The sequence below is a fragment of the Drosophila kikkawai genome, chromosome 2L, assembly GCF_030179895.1.
Source record: "Drosophila kikkawai strain 14028-0561.14 chromosome 2L, DkikHiC1v2, whole genome shotgun sequence".
NCBI classification, from domain to species: domain Eukaryota; kingdom Metazoa; phylum Arthropoda; class Insecta; order Diptera; family Drosophilidae; genus Drosophila; species Drosophila kikkawai.
The window spans coordinates 13022434-13046279 of NC_091728.1; the positions used below are offsets into that span (position 1 = coordinate 13022434).

At 38.7% G+C, this 23846-nt stretch overlaps 1 protein-coding gene and 1 long non-coding RNA gene across 6 annotated transcripts in view; one reads left to right on the forward strand and one right to left on the reverse strand.

The window, feature by feature from the left end:
- The window catches only part of Hel25E (ATP-dependent RNA helicase 25E), a 219398-nt gene that overhangs the window by 167380 nt on the left and 28172 nt on the right, over positions 1–23846 (forward strand). The window lies entirely within an intron of this gene.
- Positions 18484–23633, reverse strand: LOC108081377 (uncharacterized). 5 transcript variants are annotated; one of them, XR_011444319.1, is made up of 7 exons: positions 20672–21023; positions 20541–20622; positions 20307–20458; positions 19527–20246; positions 19288–19459; positions 18553–19043; positions 18484–18498 (listed from the first exon to the last, which is right to left on the reverse strand). It is a non-coding gene; the product is annotated as an uncharacterized lncRNA (long non-coding RNA). The 5 variants fall into 5 exon arrangements; XR_011444321.1 differs by lacking the exon at positions 18484–18498 and adding an exon at positions 23500–23633 and having other exon boundaries at positions 18879–19043; positions 20672–20906; XR_011444322.1 differs by lacking the exon at positions 18484–18498 and adding an exon at positions 22102–22118 and having other exon boundaries at positions 18879–19043; positions 20672–20906.

A 23846-nucleotide genomic window follows, 5' to 3' on the forward strand; every position in this document is an offset into this window, starting at 1 on the left:
AAACAACATGTGTGTTCCGTTCGAGAGCAGAGATTTTTTTGTCTTCATCCTCTTATTGTTGCATACAAATTGCGTAGCGAATTGTTTTGTTTTTCTGTTTGGGTTTTCTCTGCATCCTTAATCCTTTGAAGAGAAAAATAATAATTGCAAACAATTGTATTTTACGGCCATCCTTGAGCATCCATAGGAGCTGGCGAAGTGCGAGCGGAGCGTGTCACCTGAAGGCGCAGGTGCTGCAGCGATTCGATACAAAAGCCAAGGACACTTGAAATTATCCTTGAGTCAGAGATAAGCAAAAACGATTATGTTGCCTCCCCACTAAGGACTCAGGAATCAAAAATTACATTTGCCAAGGATTGATCAAAGCTTTCCCGAACTTGGAAAATATTTTGGTGATCTGCAACTTATCGAAGAATAATCGCCTTTATGTTTTTATCAATAAATGTTTAATAGAAAGATGTGTATTTTAATAATAAGTATAAAGAAAACAAGAGCTGAATCCAAGTACTGGACATACCGACTCTCGGAGTTCCTCGTGGTCTGGGGCGCTGGGTTTGTGAGACCGGAATTGAGGCCTAAGAAAGCGTTCTCCAAGCAATACTAATTCCTGAGTTTATAAATATTACTTGTATTTATCAAAAAGTCTTATAAAGCACTTATTCTCAGAAACGTATACATTTTTTAAAATATTAAGTATATATATTAAGTGTATATTATTAAGTATATATATTAAGTTTACTTTGTAAAGGCTCTGAGAAGCAAATGGAAATATTTATTATTCATAACTAGAATTAAACCGATTAACACAAAGAACTTACAAATGACTCTTTCCTGGAGCACTTACACCACTTGGATTACATTCCCCTGGAGCTTTCTCTGTGCTTTTTGCAAAATCGTATAAAAGCCGAAACCAAACTCTACAATTGTGCTTGAGCCACTTAGTAAGCATTAGTTTATCGAGAGAATTCCACTTCAGTTTCATCTTGTACTTCACAATGCACGCACTACGACTTCTGGGGCTTGGAATTGTGTTCGGGCTGCTGCTGGTGGGAATCGCTGCCACGCAGGACCTTAACGAAACCAGCAATGTTGGCGATCTATTTAGGATTAGCTCTGCCAATGCCGGAGTTCAATCCGCCGTGAAAGACAGGGTACCAAAAAAAATACTCTATAAGAAGTATTTGGAGAGTCGTTCCCAAAGTTGGTTCCCATTTAGAATTTAACTGTCTTACATTTGTGTCAATAAAGGTTCAATAGAAAGAAGTGAATTTGTACTTATAAAGGAAACAAAAAAAAATAATAAAATACAATGAATAAAATAAATTCTAAAGTATCAATACAAATAAGCATGGCTCCATGTGCGCATGCAAATATATTTTTATAAATGTTCTCTGTCATTATCGCATGCCAACATTACTGGCTCTCTTATCGGTAGCAAATTCCGTCTTGGTCAGCTTCCATATCTCGGAATAAATAGGCTGCTCTGGCTTCAACTTGGTGGTGGTCTCTGGGCAAGAGCTGAATCCAAGTACTGGACACACCGACTCTCGGAGTTCCTGGTCTGGAGCGCTGGATTGTGAGACCGGAATTGAGGCCTAAGAAATCGTCCTCCAACCATACTAACTTCTGCGTTTATAAATATTATTTATACTTATCAAAATGTCTTATAAAGCACTTATTCTCAGAAACATATAAATTATTTATTTTTAGCGTTTGTTTTCAATTTGTGAAACGAAGATTTAGTATACATATTAAGTATACTAAGTAAAGTAAACACGAGCCAGTAAAAGCAAATATTTATTATTCACAATCAGAAGTAAACCGATTGAGACAAAGAAGCTAAAAATGACTCTTTCTTGCACAACTTGGAGTTCTCTGTGTGCTATAAAAGCCGAAACCAAACTCCACAAATGATCTTAAGCCAAGTAAGCCACTCAGTAAGCATTAACTTATCGAGAGAGTTCGACTTCAGTTTCTTCTTGTACTTCACAATGCATTGCGCACTTCGACTTCTGGGACTTGGAATTGTGTTCGGGCTGCTGCTGGTGGGAATCGCTGCCCAGCAGGACCTTGACGAAAACGACAATGTTAGCGATCCATTCAGGACTAGCTTTTCCAATCCCGGAGTTCATTCCTACCCGAAAGACAGCGCAACGAAAAAACAACTCGATGAGAATTTTATGCATCGTTCCCGAAGTTGGTTCTAACTTCTATAACTTTTTGAAGACCCCTTTGCACTACGTACTTAACTGCCTTACATTTGTGTCAATAAATGTTTAATAAACAGAAGTGATTTTGTACTTATAAAGAAAACAAAAAAAAGAATAAAAAAATTCTTAAAATTATCAGTGGCCAGTGGGGCATGGAAATATATTTTATAAATATGTTAAAAATGAGTCTTAATCAATTTCTCTCACTCTTATCGGTACCCCACTCCAGAATTATTCAGCTTCCACGTCTTGGAATTAAAGAGCTGTTCTTGCTCGAACTACACAGAAAAAAAAATCCGGGATAAAGTCGCCAAAATCAATCCCAAGTGGGCATGATTTCGAGCTAAGGTCGGATTTTCTTAATATAAGAACGAACATACTTAATTTTTTCAATCTCGAAAATTCTTGATTCAATCCCGCTAACCTTAAAAATTTCAATCCCAATTTTTCTTAATTTAATCTCAAACATTCTTAAATTTTAATTTAAAAATTTAAATTTAAATTTTAATTTAAAAATTTAAATTTAAATTTTAATTTAAAAATTTAAATTTAAATTTAATTAAAAAAAAAAATTTTTTTTTGCTCGATTTAGTCCCCGAAATTCTTAATTATTTTAATCCCAAAAATCCTTGATTTAATCCCTCTAAAGTTCTTAGTGAGAAGTGAAAGAAGTTTTTATTTAAATCTGTAATTATAAAGCTACAAATGGTTATTAAATTAATTATATTAATGTATAAATCTTAATCTTATATTAAAACTTACTTTTCCTAGTTCTCCCGGTCGGGATTCGAACCCATGTCTCAGAAATCACAGACCGTCCGCTTACCAACTGGGCCACTGAGTCAAATCAAAAGCTAATGTCGGGAACGCGAATACATACAGTTTCAAGGAAAGAGCAAAAATGTTATCTCTCTCTCTGAGCTAAAAATAGATTTGCTGCTCTCACCAAATTTTTAAGAATATTTAGGCTTAATTCAAGAATGTTTGGGCTTATTATGCCTCTATAATCCCAAAATGAGATTAATTCAAGAATTCTTACGCTCATTTTGTCAGTTTAATCCCGAAACGCGATTGATTCAAGAATTTTTAGGCTTAATTGGTAATTTTATTCCCGAAACGGGATTGATTCAAGAATTTTTAGGCCTAATTTGTCATTAAATCCCGAAACGGGATTAACTCGACTGTCTAACCCCGAATCGTACTTAAAAATTTTAATCCACCACATCGAAAAAATCAAGAAAAATATTCTTGATTTTTTCGTTCTACCATTTTTTCTGTGTACTTGGTTTCAAATTCGATTTCAGTTTCTTCTTGTACTTCACAATGCACGCACTGCGACTTTTGGGGCTAGGAATTGTGTTCGGGCTGCTGCTGGTGGGAATCGCTGCCCAGCAGGACCTTGACGAAACCGACAATGTTGACGATCTATACAGGACTAGCTTTGCCAATGCCGGAGTTCGACCTGCCGTGCGAGACAGCGCAAGGAAAAAACAACTCGATGAGAACTTTATCAATCGTTCCCGAAGTTGGTTTTCATAACTTTTTGAAGAATAACTGACTTACATCCCCACCAAGGACATTTTTTGTTCCGACTCAAAAGACAGCGCAAGGGAAAAACAACTCGATGATCTTTAGTCATGCGTTCCCGAAGTTGGTTCACATTTTGAAACCATTCTGTGTCAATAATTGTTTAATAGAAAGAAGTGGTTTTGTACTTTTTATAAAGAAAAAAAATTATAATAATATAATAATTCGAAAAATAACAATACAAATGAGTAATGGTCAGTGTGCGAATGGAAATATATTTTATAAATAAAAATGTTAGCAATGAGTCCAATGGGTATATATTCTAAATCATTACCACTTTACTGGCTCTCTTATCGGTACCCCACTACAGAATTCTTCAGCTTCCACATCTCGGAATAAAAGGGTTGTTCTTGCTTGAAATATGTGGTTTCAATTTTGATTTCAGAGAGAAAAATAATAATTGCAAACAATTTTATCTTACGGCCATCCTTGAGCATCCATAGGAGCTGGCGAAGTGCGAGCGGAGCGTGTCACCTGAAGGCGCAGGTGCTGCAGCGATGCTATACAAAAGCCAAGGACACTAGCAATTATCCTTGGGCGAGGGAGTCACAGTTTGGGATTCGGAATCGGAATGATTGGAATCACCAGCAGGCAGAGGAGCAAAGCAAATCAATTATGCCGCCAGCAACAAGGAGATCTCTGCCTAATTTGATTTCATTACTGCGCCCACAACTGCGAAGAATTGTGCACTTGAAAAATATATATTAAATATATAGATACTTAAAAAAAATATATAAATTATAGAGATAATTTATATAATATAATATGATATAATATAATTTATTTATATAATCTTTCTTAATCTTTATTTGTCTCAAAAGCTACCCCTTTCATTTGCAGTGTATTCAAAGCAAATCCTTTCTGCCCATCGCCAGGGCGGAGCTGTGCCCGGGCTTAATGCGAAAATTAATCGAATCGGGATCGAAGCGCGGCTCGCAGGCTCCGGCAACGCCTACCAGCTGCAACAGCCAGCCAAGTTGCAACTTGGAAACCAGCAAGTTGCAGCAGTCGCAGCAGCAGCAACATTCCCAAGCTGTTCCAACTACCGAAAGCGTTGAAAACACTTTGTCGGCTCACAGATGCGTTGATAATATGGTAAAATTGCCAATGATGCACGCCCACTGTTGCCATGTTGCCATGTTGCCATGCCAGTGCCGATGCCGAGATGCTGAGATGCAGATACAAATGGCTGAGATACGTAGATATGCAGATGCATTTGTTTTCGGCCGCACGACTGTTTCCTGCCACATGGTAATTGCCACATCAAATGTGCTAGCTCCAAACCGATCCTATACTCCCGATTCAGTCCAGGAGATTAACGATCGTTGGCGTAAAACCACATCCTGGCCGAGGGAATCTCTGCAGTCCCCAATCCCCCACCGAGGCGGAGAAGATCAAATGGTGGTGGCGGCAATTGAAATTATTATTAACACGCGTTCCGTTTGCTGTCAAAATTTATGAGCTCAACTTGCAGCAATTGTTGCTGCTGCTGCTGTTGTCGATGATATACGTTGCGACAGTTAATTGGTGCACTGAGGGAAATTGTAGAGCACCTATAACCTAAGAGAAATCTGTGAAATTAGCTCTTTATCGAACCATTGAATGGGTTTTTGAAAGGCTTTAATAATATTTTTTGTGTTTCATAATTTAAGAATGACTTAAAGCATTCAAATGTACAATAATTCTTATTTAAATTAAAGTCTAACCCAAATAAAATAAATATTATTTGAATAGTTTACTTTCTACATTTTCTATCAAAGCATTTTCCCCCATTTTTTCCCTCTGTCATAACTGCAAATTGCTTGTTCAACATAAACAAAACGGTTAGATCAAAGCAAACAAGAACCTGGCTGCCGTATTCTCTGGGGTTTTGGTAGACAGAGAATATATATCATAAGAAGAACCCGAGGTGGGAAGAACCACACACAGAGATCGGATCAGAGTCATCAATGGGAAGCGAAGAATGTGCCCACATCGAAGCCACCCACACGATGAAGCAATCAGAACTCACAGAACGGAGAACACCAAACTCTCGTCGAGGCTTATTAAATATTAATAAATTGCCATCGAATGACTCGGAGTTGGATTTCGAGGAGGATGGAGGGGATAAAGAGATCTTAACCGAAACCAAACAAAGGAAAAGGGCAGACACAATGTCAGCTCCGACTATGTCAGGTATTCTATTGAATCGAGAAGCGGGGTAAACACGGACACAGGTTGTTCATCTTGGCCAATAAAAAATAAAAGTCTCTTGTCATTGCCGCTGTCAAAACTGTGATCACACCTTGCTGGCCTATTGTCCCCTAGCCGAGTGATTAATGCGATTTATATCGCCAGGACATAACCCATAACCGATCCCAGGAAAACGCCAAGTGCGGAAAACAATGGAAATCTTGACAACAATGCGACTTGTTCACTTGCAGAGGAAGCTGATGCCAGGCGCAGCGCAAGGTGTGAAAGATCAACGAGGAGAAGGCGGAGAGTTTTCCCCCATCCGAAGCAGTCGCATCCCACGCACAAGGTGATCTTATCGGCCCGACTCAGCTCCGTTCTGTCTCCCAGGAACTAAGCAAGTTGACGCTGATTTGTCTGGCACTCTGTGGGACTGGGTTTGGGTTCGGGATTTGGATCTCTGTTTGGTTTTGGTTTCCTAGAAGCCGCCATCTCTCCTGCATCTGCATTCCGTGTCCACGTTCGATGGCATGACAGTGCGAAGTTTACCAGGAACCAATCATTGCCGAGCGAGCGCCTATTGCAATTAATCACAGGGCGGTGCAAAAGCTCCGCCTAAGCACGCTCCCCGGCTCCTCTCGGATGCAGGCGGCGCAAATTGCTATCACTGCACAGTGGGCGGGAGAGGTGAAAATCTAAATAAAAATGGGGAAATTCTAGGGAGATTAGGGATGAGAATTTGTGAAATTTATAAAGAAAATTCTGGGAATTTTATGAAGAGTAATATAAAATAGATTGATGGAGGAAGTGTAAGTAATATTTTATCTGCAACAATATTAATCTTAAATTTATATAGAAATCACCGAAGAGTCTAATATTTTCCATTTATAAATATTAAAAAATATTTTTTAAACACTAGACTATATATAAAAATATTTGAAATTAAAAAAAATAACATTTTAAATAGAAATATGAATTACTCTTGATTCTAAAACCTTTATAAAATATTCCCTCACTTTCCATGTAATTCTAAATTTAATATAATGATAATTCAGGATTTTAGTAACATTTTCAAGACCCTCAGCCCATGGTCCTTTCACCTGGATGCGGAGGACGCCGCCATCTTGGCAATGGCCACCAAGTCAGCGACAATTACGTTGGAACACACGCGTTGACATGCAGCACGCGATGCGGATATGAAAGCCATGCAATGTATGCACAACTCTAACATACACCTATATATATATATATACATATTCCTGAATCCAGTCGGCTATCCCTGGAACCCCCACCAACAAAAATAAAAATCAACATGAACCTGTCAATGGCAAATTACATGGACTGGGTTGGTCCGACGATCCGTTCGGGGCTTGGCCCATGCGACAAAAGATGCAATCAGACGGGATCTGGTGAGCGAGCTCAAATAGCTCGACTTTATTTATTTTTTTTTTTAAGGGAAAGGAAAAGGAGGGGCGGGCGTGGGCCACGCCCTCTTCTGAGCAGGTGCAGCCAGGCAGCAATTAACTATGGCCAAGTTCGTGCGCGACATTTGCTTTTTGCCTCGCAGTTTTTTTCCCCTTTTTTTTAGTGTGTGGGCCCAATGCAAAATGAAGCTCTAAACTTTAACAAATTCACGCAAACAATTTTTCATTTCGTGGTTTTATTCTCTGCTTTTTATGGCAATTATATTTGCTGGGATTACGTGCAGGGGTAAAACAATGGCCTCCCACACACATGGTCGGCTTGGGACAATAACAGCCCCACCAGCCACCATCAGGTGACAATTTTATTTTGCCGCTGGAGGTTGCCATGTAATTAGAGCGCAAACGGTTTGCATTTCGATAATTTTGGGTTTCAGTGTTTTGGGTTTTGATCAGGGGCTCGGCTAGGGCTTTTTCAGAAGGATATAGCTTTGGGAGTCTAAATATAATTAAATATGTTTTTATTTGATAAATTAAAGCTTTAAAAATGCATAAACTGACTGTAGTTTAATCAACAACTTGGCTTTAATTTATATAAATGGAGGAAACTATCTCTAAAGTCTCTTTAACCTAAGTTACCTTTTCTAAATTCTCCTCTAACTAAACCTAATTACTCCCAATACACCCCACTAAATCCCCAATCTAACTCCGCCCCTGACTTTGATTATTTATCAAGTTATATATACTATAGTATCTGTATAGTTGACATGCAACGAGCACCATTGGAGGAGTGTAAATGTGCGATATGGGACGGCCATTACGATGGAAAAATAAATATATATATGTAAAGGAAACAATCATTTCCGAGGGTTACTAATCATCATTTGGCTTAATCGTCGCGTCGTCGTCTGGTTGCCGCTTTGTTGTTCCAGCTAATTGCCCGATTTCATTATATTTCGACAAATATATGTATGCACAACACGTGGATTAGTGGCGAAATTAGCCATTTCAAAAAGTAGATGTCGTTGTCGATGTCGATGTCTATTGTTGCCAAATTGCCAAGTGCCCATTGTGCTGAACCTTGTAAAATCAATTGGATAATGGATGTTGAAATATATGGTTGTCAAGGGAAAATGATACTGAAAAACCACTGGCAATTATTTGCGTTCAATTTGGTTTGTGTTTAAAGATAATAATATGCTAAACATCGGCTGATGTTAAATGTAATTAAATAATTGGTAAAATAAAAGGGGAAAACTGTATCCTAAATATGTTTAAAACTAATTTAAATTAGCAAATCATTAAACTCTTTCAAGGATTTGAAATATTTCAGAAAACAAAGGTCTTTGTCCTGGGGTTTTCAGTTAAAAGTAGACTTATTTTACTTTATCCTCAAAACTTATAAGAGAGAGGCTTAATTGCAATTAAAGAAAATAACAGAAATCCTTAAGAAAAATCCCTATAAAAATCGAAATGCATTTTTATCCTCTTTTAAACTTTAAAAACAGTTGAACCTCTCAATTTCCATGCCACCACGACATCAAATTAGCCTGGAAATTTGGCAGATCGACAATTGATATCCCTTCCATTGATATCCCGTCTGTTTTTCTCCGCTTAATCGAATCCTTGGATCCTTTTTAGACCGCGACAAATGTCGCAAAAAGTGCGCGAGACATTTAGACAGCTGCCAGATGCAATTTCGCGGGCCGCGGTCTCTAAACAAAAAGTTGGTGCTCGTTGCGGTCAAAATAATGTTTCCCACCTAATGGCATCTAGAGGGACACCAGCTGTCCGTCTGTCCGCGGATGAGGAGCTGGTATCACGCCATTCTTGGAGCTGTGTTCAAGGGGATTTCCGCCCCCTCACCGACTTGGCCTGACGTTTATATTTTGCGGCAGTCAATGTGATTGATGTCTATGTCTCCAGCTCGATCCGCCAGCCAGCTCCAAGCCCAGCTCTGGGCCATGTCCGTGTATTAAGTTGTAAAGTCATTTTGTGACAGCTTTATGAGCCAACATGTGACGCGTCCTGCCAAGGAAACAGGATGGGGCGGCTAAGCAGAGAGAGAAATTGGGGAGACGGAAGGAACTAAGTATAAGCAATGTACATATGTGTTTAATGTGGCTTTAACTATAATTTTTTAGATTTTTTAAAAGGGTTTATTTAGAAGCATTAGAAGCAGACAATAAGTTATTATATCTTTAAAGGGTTATAAGGTTTTAAAGCTTTAATTTGTTCAAAAATTAAGAAAATATAGATTTTGAGAAAGCAATAAATAAATAAATCAATTTCAAATGCTCCTCATTGTGTCATTTAAAAGCCTCTACAGATTTTTCCCAGTGCTAACCGAGACCAGGGAATTGGTAGTTTTGGTGGCTTAATCATTTCCTTGGCAGCGACAACTATTTTGAGGCCAAAAACTAATTTGAAGTTGCTGGCTGTCTCCTCTTTCACCCTCCTTCCTCCCAGCCAACTCGCAATTTCATTTACGTATATGGCAGGCAAATGCAAATGTCGCTCTATGAACTCGTCCTGCCGTGATGTCCTGCCACCGCCTTTACGCTGCCATACCGTTTGTTTGTCCTTTGTTTGCATTTCGTTATTGTCTACATAGCAGAAATCATTGTCATTTCCACACGCAAAAGTCATTTGCCACATGTGACACCCTTTTCTGGCTTAAATTGCTTTGCCTGATTTTTTACCAAGCTGCGATTTGTGGGCGGCCAAAGGGGGGTAGGGGAAATCGACGTTGTCACAGCCGCTGCTATTCCACAATCCTTTGGAATCCTTTCAAACCGTGGCAACATTTGCACATGCATTTGTAGTCAATATTACACGCTGCCAGAGATATTTGCCCAAATTAAGAGGCCTCCTCTCCTGCGACAGTTTTCGTTATTGAACTGTTTGGGTTTTTCTTATTTTTCTTATTTTCCCTGTTTGCTTTTTTTTGCCTCCTGACTCTCAATCAAAGTCTGGGAACCACTAACTGCTTTTTCTAAACGCTCCATTGGGTTTTTATTAACCCAGTTGAAGGGGTTTTTCATGCAGTTTTTCTCTGCGTAAATTGCGTAGAAATATTAGAATGTCAATTCGTAAATTGCCCAAAGTCAGGCCTAAGAAAGCGTATCCTTTTGGCAGGCGAAAATACTGAAGAAAAAAGTATCAAGTCCATAATAAAAACAAGTATTTATTCAGAATAATTCAAGAAAAATATTTTAAAAATTTTACCAGCCTGAATTGCAATTTTTTTTATATATTTTGCTAGCAATCTCAGCTTGACCATCGAACAAAACTTACCGCAAGAACTAAACGAAATAAAAATTTTATAAAACAAGAAAGGAATAAAGTTTTTGAGGATGGAAGGAACGTGGCGGCCATAAACCTAAACTTTGGCAATGCTTATCTGCAGAGAAATTGTGGATATGCAAACAATGGGGGGACAGCAGAGTTTTCAGAAAACTTAATGTGATTTTCTATTTATGGGAATTTTTCCTCTCTCCCTTACACATCGTCTAATCCAACATATGGACTTGCGTAAAACTTTTGCACCAAAAGATAGAAAAAAAAAATGAACACAGGGGGAACGGAACCCCTTCTCCCACGGCTGTTATGTAAATCCTGAAGAGATAAGGCGTTGGAATAGCACAATGACAGCCGCAGGAATTGACCAAATGGCCGGGACAGGGCCAAAAAACTTGAGCGGCTTAGGCCACATGTGGGATGAGGTGATATGCCGGGGCTACACGTAAAGTAATTTCATAAGTTTAGCAAATCACGAACCCAGGCCACAAACAACCCAAGCGGAGATCTCGAAAAGGTGGACACAGGATGGGAGTACAGGGGAGGTTCTGTAAGTAAAAAACAAGGATTTTTACAAAAGGATTTTATTCAAAATTTTGGTATATTATTTATTGTAAGCCAATATTCAAATATATTATAGGTTTAGATACTGGAACTTAAAAATAATCTTAGGCTTAAGAATAGGTTGGGAAATAGGTATTATCATATTTAGTAATATTTTTTATAGTTTTAAAGGCTTTTAAATATTTTAATATGTTCAACTAACTTAAAAAATGTTCTTTACCTTTCAAGTTAACTTTTCTATAATGTAGAAAATACTTGTACCTAAATTTGATGAATAAAATTAAGCAATATAAGTTTCACACATTCTAAAATATATTATTTATCTTTGTCACTTAAGTTCACCTTACCGAATCCCAACTGTATAAGAAAGTTCATCTTTTTGCGACCGCTTATTGGTCCAGACACGGGTCGCATATGTTATATATGCGATATCCTTGTTCTTGTTATTGCTGCGGTGATTTAACATAAAAAGGTAAACAACAAATGGTCGAGGGCAATGGGGAAACTTTTGTTTTATTAGTTTTTCTTTTGTCCCGAGCTGTTTTATTATTAGAGAGCAGCAGCAGCAGGACACAGTCGGCCACCATACGCCTGACTTGCAAGTTTTCTGCTGACCAATGTCGTAATGCCAAGGCAAAGGGAAGGTGGAGATGTGTGTGTGTGTGGTTGTGGGTTAGGGTATGGCGCTGCCTGTCATGCGTTCAATTTCGAAATGGTTTCGCATAATTTGCAGGACACCCAAGACCAAGACCAAGTCCGACTCCGAGTCCAAAGTCCTGGGCCATTTGTGCTCAAAACTGCGTACGAAATCCATTTCAAAATTAGTTTTTCCTTCATCTTTTCCTTTCTCGTTGATATCGTGTTGTGTTGTGTGGTATTTTATGACAAATTTACCTGATTTGATTACATTTGGCTTGCGTTTTTTGGGTTTTTTTCCTTGGGAGCCCACAGCTTAGGCACATTAGAGGACAGTTTTTTTTCCTGATGTGGAAAATGGCGCAGAAATATTTATGCCGGACAACAGCTTGAGTTAGTGGAAGGCTTAAGTGAGCAGGGATTTTATGAAGAGATGAGGGGGAATTATTTGTTTTTTGGGTGAATAAATATTTAGAAAATAAGTAGCTTAATAAAGCTGTAACTATTTAATACAATAAACTTAGATAAGTCACATTTGTAGAAGAAAAATGTGTGTATTTTAATTATTATTTCCACAAACATTCTTCAAGTTAAGCATTTTAATTTCATAAGTTAAGCAAACAATAAACCTGAATGTTGTTTTTCTGTTTAGCTTTTTGAACTCACACCCGAATCTCCCAACTGAAACTCATCCAAGTCCCCAGTAAAAGTTAACAAATTCACGCCAAGTCACCTGAAAATCAGCAAGAGAGAGAGAGAGACCACCCCAGTCGATTGACATCGCCAACAGTGATCACTGTACAGTGAACGAGGGCCAAAACCAGCTGCCATATAAGGCGATCGTAAGTGTCTTCAATCCAGACTTGGTCGGGGCATTCATATATCAGTTTCAATTCCATTCGTCATGGCTGCTTAATGAGTCCCGGGAGTTGAGTGAACGACGAGCCATAAAAGCGAATATAGTATATCCCATCGAATAAGCGTGCACAGTGAAATTAGATTTATTTTTAAAATATTTTTAGATTTATGAAACATTGGAAACAATTATTATGCAATTGTTAAACAGATGGGGCAATATATTTAGCATACTTTAATTCTTAAAAAACTATTTGGTACTGAACATATTATAAGATTTAATTACTTCAAATATGACATTTATTTTAATTAATTTATTTAAATATATACCTATTATTAAGAATTGTCCTTAGAAATACTAACTTACACATTGTTAAACTTATTTACCATTTACATATTTGTATTTTTAGTAATTATTTTTCTGATCAGTTTTTCTATTATACCTTTTTATTTAATTTATCTTTTGTAATTTTTCAAATTTCCTCTTATATTTTTCTCTCTGCACTCACCCTGCTGGCGAACTTTATAATCTTTTTTTAATCATTTCATTTTTGGCCTTTGTTAGCAGTTGGCAGTTTGGCAGTTGGAAGCTGACGCTGCGTTGATTGACGTCTCGCATTTAAAATGTTGCTTTTTTCTCCACTTTTCTGCATATTTTATATGGTGTTGGTTTTGGTTTCGGATTGGTCTCTTGGTTGGTCTCTTTCTCTGGCAAAACTTACTGCCAACAGTTGGTGGCTTGGTGGTGATCGTGGCTCGGGGCGTAGCATATTAGTCAAGATCTTCTCTCAACTCTTCACGCCTAGTGGCCGGATCGTGTACCCCTTCCCGTTTCCGATCTCGATCTGGGCGATCTGGGGATCTGGATCCCTCATCTGCTGCTACCGCCTGACATTTAATTCTCGCTTAATCACTGTCCAGCCAACGGTATTCCCGAATGCTTCCTGCTGGCCTGCCTGCCTGCCTTCGACATGTGCCGCATAAGTTGACAGGATCGGGATCAGGACTTATTAATAACAAGCCCCACACGCCTGTCAAATGGATTTTCATGCCTGCAGCCCAGGAATTCGTATAAGAAATTGAAAAGAAAGGAATTTCCGAATGAAACTGGAGGGGAATTCGAAAAAAAGAAATTCTCTCACCGGTCATTTTGACAAATTAGTCTCATTTGTTGGCAAGTCGCGGTCAAAATAAAACCAGGCAAGGACAATGCGATAAAGATCATTTAGTCCCGAGATCGTGGGTGAGCTCAAGCTGAAAATTATAGGGAATAAAAAAGGAGGCGGGACTACAAAGGTCGATTTAAATTCATTTCAAAAAGGTGCAGCTTCTGTTTAATACAGAGGGTTGTAAAATGTATCTATAGGTTAAGGGTTATTTGAAAGTTAAATGTAATGGAAATTTTATATTTTTTGTAATTTAAAAATATATTTAAAGTAAGTAAACATACTAGGCCACCACTTTAACCGCATTGTGGCAAAGCAAAAAACAAAGTATTATCCCAATAGATCGTGCCAAAAAAAAATATAAAGAGAACTGTCCATTGTCCAACTGTGATAAATGAATGTGGCACGCTGTTCATCACCCTGGGACACTTTGTTTACTCTCGAGTGGCCGGGACCCGAAAAACCACACAAGAGATCACAACAACAGGGAGATTTTCAGCTTTTCATCTCGGAAAAACTGCCCACCGATCGGAGTGAGTTTTTGCCAGTTTAACACCTTTTGGCCTTCATCGTTGCCTTTTTGGCAAGCTGTGTAAATACAGAACAAAAAGCCGCAAACAAGTTTCCCGTGAATTCGGGCCTCCCCAATGAATGCCCTCTTCTATTTGCACTAATGAGCAAATGCCATAAAATGGCCCAAAACACACACACAGTACACAGTACACACCCTGCCTGCAATTGTGTTTCAAAGTCAATTGTTGCCCAACCTCGGCAACGACGATCCTTTTCCTGAAAGGGGAGTGACAGATCTCGTAGCGATCGCCAGGATCCTGGGTTTGGGAAAAATGACTGTTTATGTTCTCGCTTGGCCTGTGAAGTTGCCCATAAATTATACACCGAGAATGGGAGCAGACTCTATATAGATCCGATCCTCCTGTCATGGCAGCTGTGGCCTCATCTCAGCCTTAATTAGTTGGGTATTTTATTGTTTTGGTTTCGGTGTCGGTGTATCCTCGCCGCCTTTCAATAAGTCAGTCTCCTTGGTCGCCCTGGCCACCATTCGCGTGCAATCAAAGTCGAGTGCTTTTCCAGGTCCGCCTTCTGCCTCTGCCTGTTCATGCGTTGACTTTTGCCTATAGTTATGGCTCGCACATTACGCTGATTAGTGTGCCGACCGCTATAATTACCGACGACAACAACTATAAGCACGACGACGTCCATGGGATTCTTGGCAACTCCAACCGGAATATATAGGAAAATTTTAAGCTTTTACACCTAGGGAGTTGCAGATACTCTGGAGAAAATTGTAAAAAAAATGCAGGTTTATTAGAAATAATAAAAATAGAAAATTAAAACATATACTTTATTTAAATACAGCTTAAAAATTATGTTTAAAATTGTATTAACTTTTCTGGAATATTTTAAAGATGGAAATACTTTCAATATAATTTATAAAATATTATTATCGAGGTTACTTTTGGCATGTTGAATACTTTAATATTTTTATAGATTATCCTTGCTTTTTTAAAAGTTATTTTTTTGAGTTTAAGACCTTATATTCTTATGTAATATTTAACAAATTTAATGCACAAGCTAATATACACTACTAGTATCCTGTTTGGCCTACGAAAATTGCCTAGCGGTGAGCTGCAGACAAATTTACAGCGCAATCAAAGTGCAAAAATAAAAAAAAAAACAGAACCTGTGCAGCGTTCGACGTTCAACGTTCGTGGTTCGTTTTGCGGGGAGTTTTAAGATTAAACACATTTTGCATTTAATTTGCCATAATTATGGCAGTCGGCGGCGGAGCTGGGCGGCGGGACAAGAGGCAGCAGCAGCCCGTTGATGGCGCCAAATTAAGTTGTAAATGAAGTTTTTGGCGTCGCTTCGCTTGCACCGGGCAGCAGGCGTCAAAAAATGTGGTTGGTTCTCCTCCAGCACCTCCTGCTCCTCCTGCCTCTCCATCCTTCTCCGGTGCTTGGACTTTTTCATGGGGACTTGCATGTGGCCACATTTTCCTAAAAAAAAATTCTAAGCTGTGAAACACCGCCATTGGGACTCAACAATTTTCGGTTATTAATTCGACTTCGTTGGCGTTCGTGTGAGTTATTTTCGGTCGGTTCGAAATTAATGTTGCTCAATTAATTTGCGCCACTAAACGTTTCTCAGTCTGGAGTTTTTCTTCGGTTGTTTTTTTGCCCCAAGAGTATTTAATTTATGTGCGGTTTGTGGTGTTCACTGACCAGCATGCAAGTTGCCATACATCTGCTGGGGATTTCTCCTATTTTGACAGCTTATTTCGGTCACGGATCTCCGAGAGAGTCTCGGCGGAGACAAAGCTGTTTTTGATAGGTGTGTAAATGTGCCAGAGGAAATATGTAGAGTCCAAGGGAATCGGAGATTATTTATGGGGTTTGATATAGCTGCTTAATCATTTGTGCTTAGTTTAGCTCGATGTCGGATGGTAAATTTGAATAATTTCGCTAAAAGTTCCTTGAATTTGAATGTTTAATAATTTTAGTAAATTCTTGGGGCTTTTATTTTATTATATTATAATTTTGGGACCCTTTCTGGGACCTCCTTCCAAACAAAGTCTCAAAAAAATATTTCTTCAAACTAATTCTGACCGAAATAATGACATAATTTCGATGCAAAAACCCTGTATACGCCTCTACTCTTAATTTCAGCACTTTGACTCTTCATTATGCGCCGACAATTACCCATGGGTATCCATTTCCAGAGCGGCGTCAGTCGTGTGTGAATGCAATTGTGAACTGCAGTTGCAATTGCGAATGTGAAATGCATTTTTCAACACTCGCAGAAGAAAACTTCCTCTGCTGATGTCGGAGAGAGAAAACCTGTTAATTATCAACAATTTTGCCAGCCTGCTGCGTGTCTGTAATTAGTTGAATTTCCATTGAAAAGCTGCGGCAATTAAAAAATAAACATACAAAGGCAATGGCACACACGCATTGCCAACTGCAAAGTGTTGCCAACTTAGCGTACAAAATTATGGCCAAGTGAGAGATAACTGTACGGTAGACACTATAGCCTAGTATACTGCATAATTCAAGGAAGTTGCCACATGTCAGCCGTGTCGAAAGGCCCAGCAATTAAGATTCAAATGGCAAGGCAAATCTGCATTAATTGCCGAGTGTCATAAAGCGTATGCAAAGAGAGTGGGGGCTGTGAGAAGTTAGGTCACTTTTAAGGCAGTTATTACACCAGTTCTTGGGGAATAAATTACAATAGCAAAAGGTATTCAAAGTATTTGTATTTATTTATAAGGGAAGTAAAAATTAATTGTAATTTTATTTTAGAAAATAATACAACTGCATGCATCTTGGAAACGGTATTAAGATTAGGGTCACTTTGAACGAACATTCTTAATTATAAAGTTTTTAATTCAGTTTTTTAATCTTAATTCTCGGATATCCCTTCTTTGACCATCTTGTATCTTTATCCATGTTGTCTAGTATCTCAGATTATGTATCTCATGCTCTTTCACACACATCTTTACGCATAAACACATTGCGATTTCTTTCGCAGCAAATTGAACTGGAAAGACCTTAGGTTGAAAGCCCCGCCCACATGAAATCCACCCACTTGCCACTTAAGCGCTGCATGCAAAGCAATTTAGCCGGAGCAGCTGCGTCCTTCCAGCGCCACGTTCCACATTCATATTGAAACAAATCCCTGGCCGTGAGTGGAGTGAGGTGGAAACTCCGGAAACTTTACAGAAAAAAAAGGAGAACAACTTATTTTGTGCACCCAGAAAAATTTTATAAGTTCATCTTAATTTTTCAGTGATATTTGTCAACGATTAAATTATCTGTATATTTAAATGATTGAATATTTAAAATTTATTAAAAATTAAATGCAAAGTAATTTATTTAAATTTGGTTATTATATTAGTAATAAATATATATTTTAAGGGGGTTAGTCAGTTGGAAAACACGTAAAATCTTAAAAGCTTGGCTCGAATTTGTAAGAAAAAAGCTTTCTAAAACCCTTTTAATTATTTTTTATAATAAATTAAGTAATTTTTTTGGCCGGTGTATAAATAAAAAGAAGAGGAAAAGCGAAAAAAAAATACAAATAATAAAGTTCGCTTGTCAGTTTAGCAGCCATTTTGCGGTTCCACGGCACAGTTCTCCCACCTGCCCCCCTTGTCGCCTGTCATATTCCTGCCATTTTCCGCCCACCCGAAGTTCGACGAATGCTTTGCATTTTCTTCTCCCCTTCCCGCTTTTTTTCTCCCTTTTTTTTTGTTCTTAGCCTGGCACATCTTTTGGTGCTTATCCGCAATTTCTTTCCGCTTCGTACTCACCTTCCTCGCCAGACATAAACTTTTTTATGGCACCCACTGTTGTTGTCTTTGATAAATCTGCCTCAATTTGCCCATATCGAGGCGGGGGGGGGGGGGGTGGCTGGCCTATGGCTTTATTTGCCACAACCCAAAACCCGGGGAGCTCACCTCAAGCCCCACTTCATGAAAGACAAGTTTTATGTCAATTTTTTCTGCTTACTTAGTGGGCGGCTGCTTAAGCCTGATTTAGCCCTCATTACATAACGAGGGGCGGGGGGCTGCCGGAGGAAGTAGAAGTGGGATTTGCTTTATTACAGTTTAATTAAATTTACCCTGGCCGGAATTTGTCCTGTGGCTGCTCCTGCTGCGGCGTCTTTAGCCAAACGACTCAATTACGCAGTTAATCGTAAAAAAATCCTTGCACTGATTTGTTGCAGCTGAAACCGAAGCGAAGGACTTTGGCGAGGGTTGAGGTTGTGGATGCGAATGCGGAAACCCTCCTCCTGACAGCAATGTGGACGCATGTTTGGGCCATAAAACGGCGGCACTCTCGCCGGCTATTATTGCTCTTGGGCAGGATGGGGTGCTGCTCCGTTATCCTGCCATCCTGCGTGGCCTCAGGTGCGCTCACTGGCGAGTTGATCCATTTATGGCCATCGTTTGGCCTTTTTTTCTACGATTTTCCAGGCATTTTCTTTTTTTTTTCTCGTATTTCTTCATCCAGAGCTACTTTTTATATTCCACTCGGACGGAGGGTGAACATATGGTATGATGGGATTTGAGGTGGTTAGGAATAGGGTCATTTTTAGTGTATTTAAAATTTCTGAAAATATATTAATATATTTTAAAATATTTTAATAAGCCCAAAGTATATTAAAAAAATTTTAAGCTTAGAATATGAATTTTATGACATTTATTGAGCTCTAAACCGTATTATTTGCTTTAGAATTTAGTTATTACAATTTCTTTATATTTTTAAAAGCACATTTTTAATAAGAAATTAAATAAAAAGATGCATTCGATATAAAATGCATATCCTTATAAATTTACTTAGCAGTTATACTTACACATCATCAAATATTCGACCCTTTACCATAAGGTCCTTCCTTTTGTACATCATTTAAGGGATATGCGGCTAAGACGCTACATGACCGCAATGAATGGAGCTCACTGGACTGCTCCCTCGTCCGTATTAATTTCTGGGCTAGATTTACGAGCGAATCTGGTGGAAAATGCAGGCTGGCGAACCCTTTGTTAATCAAAAGGACACACGTGGCCGGATGGCTCTCGCCTTGATTACACTCACGGCTGGGGCAATTAAGCGTGTCAGGATCTCTGAAAGCGTATCCACCTTTGGCGGCCATAAACCCGGGCGGACAGCTCGCTTCTCTCTCGAACAGGCTGGGGCACGTTCCGGCAAGGAAATGGCAATCCAATCCAATCTCTTGAGGGGCTCAAGGATTCCCTTTCCAGCTAATGCCTAGGGAAATTGTTTACCTTTCGACTGAGGCCAATAAAGAACCACCACTTTTTAATTTGCCTATGCAAATGACGAGTTGTTTACTTTTTGACACATGCGCGACTGTCATAATTTAGCCAGGCATTTGGCTTCCCTCCGCCATTGTTGTCCTTGTTTGGATATGCAAATTAGGGGGCCTGACACTGGTAATCCCTGCTAGCTGCGGCAATTATGAAGCCAGGCAAACAAACCAAACGGCGTGCAAATGTGACAGACGTTCGCCGGAATCGAAAAATGAAATGGAAATATCACCAGCAGGAAATATCACCCAGAAAAGGGGTGCAGACGTGTGTGATTTATGGAAAACGATCGACATTTCAGTTTAGAAATTAAAAATAAAGGCATGTATATGACATGTATGTATATATTTTATAAAAGTTGTTCTTTAGTTATAAGCTTAGTATCGGTCTAATACCCATTTGTACAATTAACCGACTTTGGATTTACTTTAGTTGTACCTACAGATATTAGTCACTGAAACTTTGAAGATCTGAAAAAGTTACCATTCTGTTGGAAATAAAAAAAGAAACATATTAAAAACAATTTACAAAAGCTTAATATACTCACATATTTTGAAATTTTCGAGGGATTACAACACAGAAATTTTACAGGTAAAAACATTATGATTATCTTCCTTTATTTGTATTGGGAATCAATAATTTAAGGCCAACGCTCATCCCTGTACTCACTAAGATTCAACACGCCTATAACAAGAACCACTATATGTATATAGAAGAGAGAAAATTTATTGTAATTTATTAAAATAACACCTTGTTTTTATCATCTTTTGTGGCTACTTACCTATAGGAAAAATTAAATAGAAATACACTATAGGCGCTATATAGCTCATGATCTTTCCAACTCTAAACAACTTGCGGTTGTCCTAATAAAAAATGTTAATATATTAAAAATATCTGTCTCTGATAGCTTACCCGGCTCATTCCTAGAAGCAATAGAATTCCAGCGATGATACTGGCTAAGGCAGTCAATATGCCGAAAGCGAATTGAACTATCAAAATGGCAGGTTCCCCGAAAAGAATTGGCTGTGAACCGCGGCTAATAAGTATAATAAGTGCCACATTGATCGCTAACAAAATAGCTCCAAATCCCAGACACCAAAATGAATAACATCGGGCGCAAGACTCCGGATCATAGTCTGTACACATCCTTCAAAAAGATAGGTAATTATTGCAAATACATATGTATATATGTTATTTTGTGTTATTTAAATTTGGAATTATTTGGTTTATATTTCAAAAACTCCCTGGATTGGGTTCTTCAGTAGATTTTAGACATAACCAAAGAGGGGAATATAGAAATTGCTGACTTTTTGGTAATTTCCACATCACCCTAAGGGACTTTAGCCAATTAAAATAAATAACATTAGGATGGAAAGTTAAATATCTAAAGCACTTCATTGCAGCTTTGACTGTCTGCCCTGCAAAACTGATACGGTTTCGGATTCAGCTGGTCCCCGGTCCTGGGTCAGCCCACTTGGCTATTTCACACCTTATTTATTGACCATTTATTTGAGACCGGCTCGCATTTCGTGCGCTTTCGGCATTTATGTCAAGCGACTCGAAAAGGCCCCAACCGCGACTTGAGATGCAGCATCCCCGATAAGTTCACTTCTCTAAAGGGGGCTGGCCACACTGGCCCACGGTTGGGTCCTCTTCTCTGTCCTGTCCCAACCAAGTTCGGGGAGTTTGGCAACCCAAAAACGGGCGGCAACCTGGCCGCACTCGCAAAGCGTTAATGTGAATTATTAATAAGACAAAAGGCAGCGGCAAAAGGCGGCCTCCTTTGATGCTGTGCTGGGCTAAGACAAAAAATTATAACACTGGCAATAAAATCTGGAAATAATTATTTTTATAATATCAGAATATAAAAATGGGTCAACTTTTAAATAAGAATATAAACGTAGGACTAAAAATTATATTATTATTTCAGTCATACGATGTCAATGAAGTGAAGTAGTCATTTCCAACCCGATAAACCATATATATTCTTGATCAGCATCAACAGGGGAGTCTTCCTAGCCATTTCGGAAAGAAATACAATTTTTAAAAATTTTCTTCAAAATCTGAAAATTTGATAAGGGGTTACATCGTTAAAATTCTCGAAAATTGACAAAAATTTTAATTTTTTAAAATATTAAATTCAGTATGCAGATTTGTTAAACTAATAAAAACTAACATAACACCGCTTTCCAAATTGAAATTAATGCTTTTTTTGCTTAATTAAGCTCATTTGAAACTTCGGTTTTCCAACATAAAAAATAACGTTTTTATATACACACATTTTTGCTGTCCTTAGTTTCTTTTTAAATAAATGTTATTTGTTATAATTTAAATATATAAACCTTTTTTAGGAATTTAACCCTTTCCAATGGCATTTTTCTCTCAGTTTTGCCATAGTTCGTTGGCAACTTCAGCTGCATCCCGACTTCAAAACCGGCGGTCTAATCAAGATGGCGTTGGCTCTTTGGCGCGAAGCGAACTAATCAGGCGGTGAGATTTAAAAATTAACGTGGCTCAAAGCGAGGAGCAGAGCCAAGCCGTCTCTCCCGAGCCTAGTACTGTCTATATACACATATACATTGCAGTTTTGGGATGGCTCCAATGCCTTGGCGGAGGAAGGCCCGACTTTGGCATAGCAGTGAAAGTGTGTTCGGGGGTTTCGGTTTGGTTTTTCCTTTTTTTTTTTTTTGGAACCCCGTTGATTTAGGCGCATTGCCGATAAGCAACACCGAACACATTAAAAATGCATAAATCAATGCGATAAACATGATTTGCCGCATGTTTTATTGACTATTGTTGCTGTTTTTACGCCCAGAGACTTTGGATTTTTCCTTGACTTGAATTGCATTTGCCGCTTTCTTGGTCTTGGCGGCTTTTATTTGCTGGCACGATTGTGGCCCACGGGGTTATGCCATATAAATTTGAACGGGCCGGCTTTTGTATCTTTGGCTAATTAACATTGAAAATTGGTTGTATTTACCTTTAAATGCTCGAGGTTTTCCAGCTACCATTTCCCTGACTAGTTGCTGATTCAGTTGCTGAAATGAAATAAACAACATGCCAGGAGATATATACATATATACAACGCACATGCCCGATATAGGGAAAAGCCACTTGATGATGCTCGAGTGTCTGTATGAAAAGCACTCGAAAGATTTTTCCGCGACTGGCGCGCAAATAAATTGAAAACTCGTTAAAAATCCATAATGCTTGAGGCGGCACTCGGGAAATGCGACTGCACACACAGGGGAAAAATGCTTTTCATATTTCGTATATTTTCCTTGAATTGAATTGAACTCCGATTCCATGCCCCCCTATTTTCCATTGCTGCTGCTGTTGGGCCATAAATCTGGCAAGTGGCTTTTCCTTGTGCACTTGCTTAATTAATAATTTTATGGCCTTTTAATGGCCGGCCTAGCCAACAACAGGGAATTAATCAACGGCGTGATCCATTGCGCCGGGCGAATGGACCCGAACCCACTCTGGGCCTGCCAGCGATCCGATCCATTGATCTTGTGCGCCACCTCCTGGCCCACTCCCACTCCCCCACTCCTGTGGCCCGGCCAAAAGTTGGCCATTCTAGGCGCGTTTATCAGCGATAAATCTCTTTGTGTTTGCGCTGGCGCAAGTGAATTGAATTGAATTAAATTTTAATTAATTTTATCTGCACTTTGTGGCAAAACACGCAGCCTCCCTCCGATGTTGTTCGTTGTAATTGTGGAAAATTGAAAATTACCCACCAGCCGCCCGCCCGCCATTCGCTTTGATCTCCTTTATTTCTGGTTTTTCAGTTTCCGAGAGGCCAGCCAATGGAATTTCTTTAAGCAAATCGACGCCATGCTTAAGCATTTTGGCAGTAAATTTCAAAAGAAATTGATAATATTCATTATGCCATCTGCGATTCGGCTTTTTGCTTCTTTGTTGTATTTTTTTTTTCGGAACAATTTGCGTACAATTTTTATGGCTTAAGATTTTACGATGAATTCCTCTCTGGCTTCTTATTTTCTTTTTTATTTTCTGCAAAGGGGAAAGCATTTCTTTTGGAGGTTTTTGAGTCACTTTTGAATGCGTCAATGGTTGGCGATTT